The following is a 10,120-nucleotide window of genomic DNA, read 5'->3' on the forward strand; positions in this document are numbered from 1 at the left end:
CCAATAAGTCTTATCAGATTGAGATGGATTTTATGACGAGTGCTTAAGGAAGTGAGTTACCTTTGTTTGCAAACTCCTTGTAAATTTATTCACTGCAAATTGTGTTGCAAAGTTGAGGCAATGCCTTTTTGGGTGGCTTTAGTTGTAGCTTTCACGAAATGGTATTTGTTTGACTTTTTCAAAGCATCTTGGAATGGTATTTTTAGTAAGATGTGTATTTCCATTATAGTTGTTCAGGTTGATTGTATGTATTTTTTTTATTTGTTTAATAAGACTTAAGACGTCGGTTATTTAGTAATAACCGACGTTTAATACTTTTTTTTTAAAAAAATAAAATATACAACGTCGACTTTAATTTAGTCGACGTTGTATGTTTACTATACAACGTCACCTACAACGTCGCTTTTTAGCCAACGTTAAAAGCCTTCTATATAGTAGTGCACGGACAATTTTAGTCCTGCATAAAAAAATCAGATAATTTGTGGACACTCTTATTGTGATAAGGACAATTTTGGTCCTTCGTCTACATTCCCGTTAGATGGCGGTTTGAGAGGAGGGTATTTGCGTCATTTCATGCTATCTCCTTTTTAATTTATCCTGTCTCTTATGTTTGTTAAGAAACTGAAGGAGTAAGTCCTTTTGCGTGGCCAGTACCTTTTGGCTCTTTTTAAGCGTAACTTGCAGAGCATCCTCTTCTTGTTCTTGTTCTTCTTCATCATTCCCGGCATCTCCCCCGGCGGAACTTTTACCCATAGCTTTCACACGCTCGATCTTGCAAATATGTTGTCTACTACGGCCATGGCGCAGAGACAACCTCCCGATATCATCACTCAAAATCCTACAAAACCCAATCAGAGAATCAGTCAAACCTATTTCTTGGCCGACATGCGAGGAGGGGAACCGTGGGTCGACATGTTTCTCCACCCTTTCAATACACTACATACGAATAGACAGCACATGCAGACACAAAAACAATGTGTTTATGAATATTCAGCAGCAATTTGGAAGTGAATTAGTAATAAACTTCAAGATTGTAATAACGAATGCAAAGAACATAATTACCAAAATTCTTTTTTAAAACAGAGCAATACAGACCAACTGCTTGTGCCAACAGGCGTCGCTGTCGGAATTGTTCGGAGAGTGTAATGGGACCCGGTGATAGAAGGAATCATTTACGGCGGGCCATGGCAGTTTTGTGGTTCACGGTGGATGGAATGTGCTTTCACGGTGGTTCACGAGGGGCTGGCAAAGCTCAACAAATCGCTCTCTGTCGTCTCACTATCCTTGGAAAGCACGCCGGCGAAGGCGCTCGTGGCGGAGAAGGTCGCAGCCGCCGTCAGCATTGCCAAGACTAGCATCACTTGCATTTCGGAATTCCTGAAGGGGGCCTACAGAAACCCAGAGTCCCAGAAGCGGAACCCTCCGCCACCGTTGCACTATTGAGTCTTACCTCATCATTTAGGGCCGTTAAATAGCATGAGATTACACAAATACCCTCCTCTCAAACAGCCATCTAACGGGAATGCAAACGGAGGACTAAAATTGTCTTCCGCCACAATAAGAGTGTCCACAAATTGTCTGATTTTTTTATGGAGGACTAAAATTGTTCGTGCCACTATAAGTCTAGGACCAAAAATGTCTTTTACTAAAAAAAAAAAAATAGTACTTGGCAACAATATATTGTTATACTTACTGAATAACAATATATAAGTGTAGCTCAAGATTTTGCAATAATTGAGCAACAAATAATTAAATCACTGATATATAAATGGATCCAACAATATTAAACAATTGGTGTTAATTAAGGCAGATTATCTACATATGACATCTATAGAATTATTTTAGAACCATATATCACAAGCTCAATGATTTGTTTTAGAACTGAATTTGTGTGCATGTTCCTAATTTGTATATTCATTGGTATTCAATGAAATTCATACCACCTCCAAGTCTTTGATATAAGTTATTACATTCTTTGTATGTTGCTATCAGTTTGATAGATTATCACAAACTTATAAAAAGATAGCCAACATGAAGTTATTATCTTTTATTTCCGGTGAATTAAAGTAAAATGACTCACCAGGCTACTGCCACATTTGAAGTGTCAAAGTGAATATCTCTAAGTGAAACTAGTATATATATATATATATATATATATATATATATATATATATATATATATATATATATATATATATATATATATATATATATATATGGAAGCATTCACATGCAAACCCCCTTAAAATACAAACTTGATGACAAAATATAGCCTTAGGACGTGTTTAGATGGATGGATAAGATGTAATGAGACTAATTAATTGAAGATTCTGAATTAGTGAATACAAGGGCAATAATGGGAAAGTGTATACAACGTAATTAAGGAAAAGAGATATGATTGAGATATAAAGCAAGAAATTAGGAGAGTAAGTATAGTACTAATAGAATACAGATTAGCAACGCACTTTCAGTGTTTGAAAGTTCTCCGGTCGTGCAATTATCCGCAGCAATCACAAACACCATGGACGAGACACACCCAATAAATTGCGACCAAAACCCAGACTCCATTGATGGTGAAAACCCAGGTACGTAAGTATTGTAAGTTTTTAATTTTGATGACTTGTATGTAACCAATATTGCCGCATCCCCTTTTGTGATTTGTATGTTCATAACTGTTTTCCGGGGGCAAACGGAATGCGTATTACTGGTAGTCGAGTATTATGAATTGGGTTAATACAAATTCGCATAAACCAGAAGCATGGGAGAAAGTTTTGAACAGACTGTGCACACGGAGTGCGGCGTCTGTGCACCCAGCAATGTATACGTACATTCAAGTAACAACAATTAGGTGTTTAAAATTCTGGTAATGGACCTCTACCATTCATCATCTGACACCAAAATGTGCTAAGGCTATGCAAGTTAGATGCAATTAACGCTGAATGTGCTAAGGCTAAGGAAGTTTGATTTAGATTTAATTAACGCTTCAAGCAATTTAGATTTCATTAACGCTAAATGCACCTCAGTAGCCCCACCTGTGCACACACATTAGGGTGAATGTACACACACTCTTGCCGACCTGTCACGTGGGGATATTTGGAAGGGAATGTGTGCATTGTTTTCATTTGTTTCTGATTACATTTTCTGTAATACTATCTAAACCACCAGTGACTTACGGAACAAATATCGTTAAGGCAATAACCCTTTTGTTTGTATAGCTAAAGACCATAACGTAGAAGGACTAACAGAGTGTGACATGGTCGTATTACCAAATTAAAGGGAACGAAACGGTGGTTCCCTATTTGTCAAGATGAAAGCACACCCTATGTCGGTCAACAATTTGAAACATTAGAAGAAGGAATAGAATTCTACCCTGCATACGCAACCATTACCGGGTTTGATATCAGACACACCACGGTGAGAAGGAACAGGGAAGGGAAAGTGACAATAAAACACATTGTATGTTCACGCGAAGGATTCAATCCCAACACAAGGAATAAAACCGCAAGCACCGACATGGGAAACAGCACAAGAGTTAAAAAAAAAAAGAGGACGGGTGTCTAACAGAGTTGGATGTAAGGCCAAGATCGTGATAACCAAGGGAAAAACCAAAGGTTACCAAGTCCATGCCATAGAGCTACAACACACACACTGCCTATGTTCAGACATCGCAAGACCATTCCTGAAAATAAATAGAAAGCTCGACATTGGACACAAAATCTTCATAGCAAACTGCGCTAGGGCAAATATTGGTTCAACAAAGTCTTGGAGGTTATACAAAGAAATGGTGGGCAATTTTACCGATATAGGGGCAACATGCGTTGATTTCTGCAATTTTAGACGTGACTTACTAGCATATATCGCGGGGGCATCCTTGCCCGAGGATACATAGCATCCTCCTCCGCAGTGAGTTCATACTCGGGGGCATCCCACAGGGGTTCTTGTTGCAACCTAGAAAGGAATGCGCGAGGCGGCGACACAAAGTCACTATCCTCATCAGAAATCCTAGAAGGCCCAGCATCTGAATGGGTGGCCTTTGATTTCTTAGCTGCACCCACAAAAGAAAACAAAAATTACAACTAACCACTAGGCAATACCATTCAAGAAACGAGACAAACAGAACAAAGTGAAAAGAAAATAAATACAATACCAATTATACACGAAATACACACACCGGCGCGAACCCTATGCATACCCCAATAATATACTAGATGCACACCCCAATAATATACTAGATGCACACCTCAAAACTGCAACAAAGTTGGAATATGCCTATACAGACTAAGATGATTGGACATGACACTAAAAATATCTATATCTATCATATTAAATAGCGAGAAATACTATTCCACTTCACATATTAAATGCACCAAGCAAAACATATATCAAGTTATTTCCCTCAATAAATCACTTAGCTTATACAGAGTATTAACTAGTGCTTTAATTTTATACTTAGATGTATTATGTATCGCTTATGTATGATATCACTTTTCTGATGTGATTATACTTTGGATCCCAATAATTGACAATTAAGCAAACTTAATTTACAAGTCAATACATGATTTTTTACAAAAAAATCTACACACCAAGTTTAAGAATGATGCTACAGTCTCCTTGTAATTTCACTTTTTAATATTTGTCTCTTTATGCAATAATATATGATTGTTTTTATCATATTTGATTAATAAGAATGTTCATTTTTTTAGGGGGACAATTGATGGAAGAAATTTGCAACACTATTTTAGTGTGTGCATCGGGTAAACTCCACTCTTTGTGTAATATGCCACCAGCTAGGCAAGAGAGATAAACTGCACTATAAAGACCTTGTACTACAAGCTTAACTGAAAAAATTGAACATGTGGTCTTCAATTACGATAATCATCCTACACTCAAATGACCATCTCTTCCACATTATTATATGCAATGATGTTTTAAAGAACAGTGAAGTCATACAAAATTATCAATCATCAACAGCCCATGAACAAACAAAGGGAAATGCATTACTGCAGATGGCACACTGTGTTTGGCCTTAAAAAGAGAGCTTAGCCTGTAAATGTGGCATCCAAATCAAAAACAACTTTTGGATTTAATTCAAAGTAGCTTCTTAACATGTTTCATATTTTTGGTGATTTACATCCATGGAGTAAATGAAACACAGACAAATCAAACCACCACTCCCCAATCCCCCCCCCCCCCCCCCCCGCACCACGTACTGCCAGCAGATACAGACGACAAAAAAAAAAAAAAAAAAAAAAAAAAAAAAAAAAAACACAAACGGAAAATGAAAGACCATAGGGCAAAACACCCACAAACCCATCAACCTAGGCAATTCCACATAAAAAAAATGGAGAAACAAAATACTAGATCTAGAAATTGAGCCCAAATTGGGCATCCTATAAACTCCCAAACACACGAAATGGACGACAATAGCTGCGCAAATGCATACCAACAAAAAAAAAACGACAGCAAACCAACGAAACACAACAACTACAACAAATAAACAACAAAAACGAACGGAGATTAGAAAATTACCTCTTCCGAGTTGGCGGTGTTGTGGTTCTCGACGCTTTCGTCCACTGCGGTCCCCACTCGAAACCATTACACTTGCTAGGAGAAGACGAAGGTGAGTCGAGGCCACGCGTTGCGAGAAGGAGACAGCGTCGGCAGCGCAGAAGAGATAACACAACGTGGGAGACGGAGAAACATGGTTGCTTAGAATACAAACCCCCCTAGCGCGTCAGAGAAAAAACCGTGAAGGAGGAGGACTTCTCAAGTGAACAAAAATACTAAATTACCCCAACTTACTAATAAAAACCAAGCAGCCGAAAAAAAAAAAGCCACATGACAAGGACTAAAGAAAATCTAAATCTCATCCATCCGTTACACATATCTAATGATCAGCATTAGTCCTCAAGTTTTTATTTTAAGGACTGTTTTTATTTCAATAGATTCCTATATATATATATATATATATATATATATATATATATATATATATATATATATATATATATATATATAATTAAGTTTGAAGTGTATCATTTGAGATATTTATTTAGTTTAATTTGTGGAATTAATGTTATGTGTTTATAAGAACAACTCATGGTGTTCAATACAGTAACCATGAACCGTTTTTGGTGTTCAATAGTATTAATAATATATTAATGAAAATGTTGAGACAAACCATTGGACATTTGCATTGTTTAAGTGGTCCGGATGAGCAATGTTAGACCTATTAATATTGAACATTTAAATAACATACTGCACTACATTACAAAACCAAGCATTACATTACAAAACCAAGCACACTTTGAGGCAGAGATACGCATTGACCCACCCACATCCGGCGCCAGGTGATCGGGGGCTTGGGGCACTTCAACTGCTTCAGGTTGTGGCAAAGTCGCCGACCAATCGGGTTCTTCGGCCACTCCTACTGTTTCCGGATGTGGCAAAGGTGCCACCGGATCAGCTACACCAACGGGCTCAGGAACACCATCACCTGCAAATGGCATAATGAATATACTTAAAATATATAATAACCACTAAAAAATGCAAACATACTTAAAATAACACCTAAAAACAAAGAGAATTAAACAAATCACAAGCAGACTGAAGAAGCTAAAAACGCAGTTCTTAATGGACAGAGTGAACACGCAATAAGCACAAACTAAAGCCTACCAATGCACACTCACACGCCTTTGCTACGCCCATACCAAATGAAAGCTACACCATGTTTACACTGTACTGCATTCACCGCCTAACCATTACGCACATAGCATACTTGAAAAAACAAATTGAACTATTTTACCGGCAAAAATCTAACCTCAGCATAATAAAAAAAACCCCAATACGAAACAAAACACACACAGACCAGTTACAACACCATTAGCATGACCACCAACCCCCTCCCCCCCCCCCCCCCCCCCAAAAAAAAAAAATGCACTAATCACAGACTATGTACGCACAAACCCATAGTAAATAAAGCTGCAACAAGGGTATACTATATTGCATTTCACCTCTAACCCCCTACGCACATAGCGAAATTGGGAAAAAAAAAGAAAAGATATACACAGTAATACCAACAAAAATCCAACCACATCGCAAAAATCTAACCTCAGCATAATAAAAAAAAAACCCCAATACAAAACAAAACACACACAGACCAGTTACAACACCATTAGTATGACCACTAACCCCCTCCCAAAAAAAATGCACTAATCACAGACTATGTACGCACAAACCCATAGTAAATAAAGCTACAACAAGGGTATACTATACTGCATTCACCTCTAACCCCCTACGCACATAGCTAAATTGGGGGAAAAAAAAGATATACACAGTAATACCAACAAAAATCCAACCACATCGCAAAAAATCTAACCTCAGCATAATAAAAAAACCCCAATACGAAACAAAACACACACAGACCAGTTACAACACCATTAGCATGACCACCAACTAGACTGCCTCCTGCTTGACCCATCCATGGAGACTCTGACGCCGTGTAATCGGAGAGAAGCTTCGAACGGAAGAAGAACAATCGGCGTAGGAGATGAGAGGGCGGAAATATTGACGGAACCGAGAGCAAGGTGAGAGAATAAAAATAAAAACCTAAAAAATCTAATCTCACACGCTTAGTAACCGGCGGAAATAAAGGCTTACAATAATAAAAGCCCAAATGAAAGTACAAAAACACCCCCTCCCATCTCAACAATTAGCGCACGTGTGGATAATAAGCAACCCCATCTGAGCCATTCATCAAAAGAAATCAACGACCAGGAAATAGGCTCACAAACTCACCTGACTAGGGGGTGCACTGGATTCAATATATATATATATATATATATATATATATATAAAGGAAGCAGGAAGCTGGCCAATTAGATTCACCCTTTTTCCCGCCCAAAAGTAAACGACGCCATTTTCTTCTTGTTTTCTTTTTCTTTTTCTTTTTTGCGTTATTTTTTATTGGTTGCAGAGATTGCCCTTCCCGATGTAGAATACAACTTGGGGACAAAGAAAGGTGTTGTTTCAAAAATAATAGGTTTCCTTCAGAAATCTATTAATTAGGTTGTTAGATACACACAACCTCGACATACACGAAACCTCTACATACACGAAACCGCTCTTTTATATATAGAGATACATGAATTCGTAAAATCCTGAACCTGAACGACCATCACGAAAGCAACATATTGTTTAAGGTAATTCAGGGGTTCTCAAGATGTCTGCCCAGTTCATTCTTTGTTGGCTGATGCACCCTAACAGACTTGGGCATTCTTTGTTGGTTGATTCACCCTCAACAGACCACCAAAGCTACTCACTTGGTGCGAACCTATTTGACCACTGAAAGCAAGAAAATCTATTAAAAGTTGAGAATGATTGTTTCATGATCAAGAGGTAAGTCATGCAACAGTGAAAAATGTTTTGCTTATTATTCTTTCTTATTTGTTAGTAGTCAGTAGACTACCACTTAAATATCAAATTCATTTTTTTTTTTATGTATTGAATGCATTGTATTTGTTTTGACAAACTTACATTGTAGTAAAGAAAAAAAAAACTCATAAAAGTCTAATAGGAATAGGTTTTCACATGTGAATGAGTATAATTATAAATACAGTTATTGAATCTAGGTTTGCTTATGTTGTATTTTCTATTATATAAGTTACTTTGATAGATTGTATATAATAGATATTACTAGAAGAGATAAAAGAAACAACAATGGTCCTGATTCTGATTTGTTCCCTGATTATGTGTTTGGGAGACTTGTGGAGACATGGACGGAGCCAGGACATGGACGGAGCCAGGAATTTTGTTGAATGGGGGTGAAGAAACACAGGCAAAAAAAAATTTAAAAATGATCAAATACAAGATTCAAATACAAAATATCGCATACGAATAATATTGTTAAAATACAAAATAGATTATAAATTACAGTACAAGATTTATGATGAACTACGGGATAATACTCATCTACGCTCTCTCATATTTTGAAATCGATGTAGAATTGCTTCATTTAAAACTTGATCAAAAATATCTTTTTTAACATACGGCACTAAGCATAATAAGTCATCACTAATTAATATAAATTGCTATAACTACATCACTGCTCACACATTCATTCACAAAAATGACAAAATCACAAATTCAACAAATCAACAAATTGCTCACAAATTGAACAAATCAACAATCTAGTAATCTACCAAACAGCCAAACTGCTCACATTCATGATTCATTATTCTGACCCGCCAATCGGCCAATTGCCATATACGGCCATACCAAACTGGCGAACTGCTCTCTGCTCACATTCATTATTCATAATTCATAAACAAATTCAACAATCACTTAAGCACATACAAAAAGCACATATATTAAATTGATTAAAAATAAAATTAGAGAAATTAGGGATTTAGGGTAAAAATAAAATTAGTGAAATTAGGGATTTAGGGTAAAAATAAGAACCTGAGTCAGAGGAAACGAGAGGGCAGAGGCATTGAGGCGGTGTTCATGGCTTCTGTCCTGCTGAGCGGTAAGGCGGTGAGCCGGCAGAGAGCCTGAGAGGCGACGATCAACGAACGGAGACGAGAGACGGGAGAAGCAGAGAGACGACGACTGACGAGCTCTGCAAATCTGCGATCTGCGATCTCAAATCTGAAATAAAGAAAATTAAAAAAAAACTTATGTATATAGTACAGTCCCAAAACGACATCGTTTCGTCTCTGTGGAGATATATTCTCCAGTAGAAAGGATAATTGGTGGCAAAGCTACGAGGTTGATGGATTTTGTTCTTAGAGGATGCTAAGTGTCTTCATTTGTTATTATTTTACTTCTTTCCTTTATTTTCCACTGTGTAGTGACTTAATTTATTTGACTAAAAAACTCAGCTAAGGTGCACTATATGGGATGGACATGTGGATCAGTTATTGCCTTATTTCAATGCTGAGTTGCCTTCAGTGTATTTAAGGGTTTCAAAGCAAGCAATCTGTATGTAGTTTTAATAAAAAAAATTGGTTACCTGCTTTAATTTCTGTTCTTATCCACAGTGTTCATTTGAGTTTGTCAGGTTCTTCAGTCTGTCAGCTCCTTTTAATGCATAATTTTTCTCCAGTTACCTATAAAGAAA

This window comes from Ipomoea nil, unplaced genomic scaffold, assembly GCF_001879475.1.
Source record: "Ipomoea nil cultivar Tokyo-kokei standard unplaced genomic scaffold, Asagao_1.1 scaffold0497, whole genome shotgun sequence".
NCBI lineage: Eukaryota > Viridiplantae > Streptophyta > Magnoliopsida > Solanales > Convolvulaceae > Ipomoea > Ipomoea nil.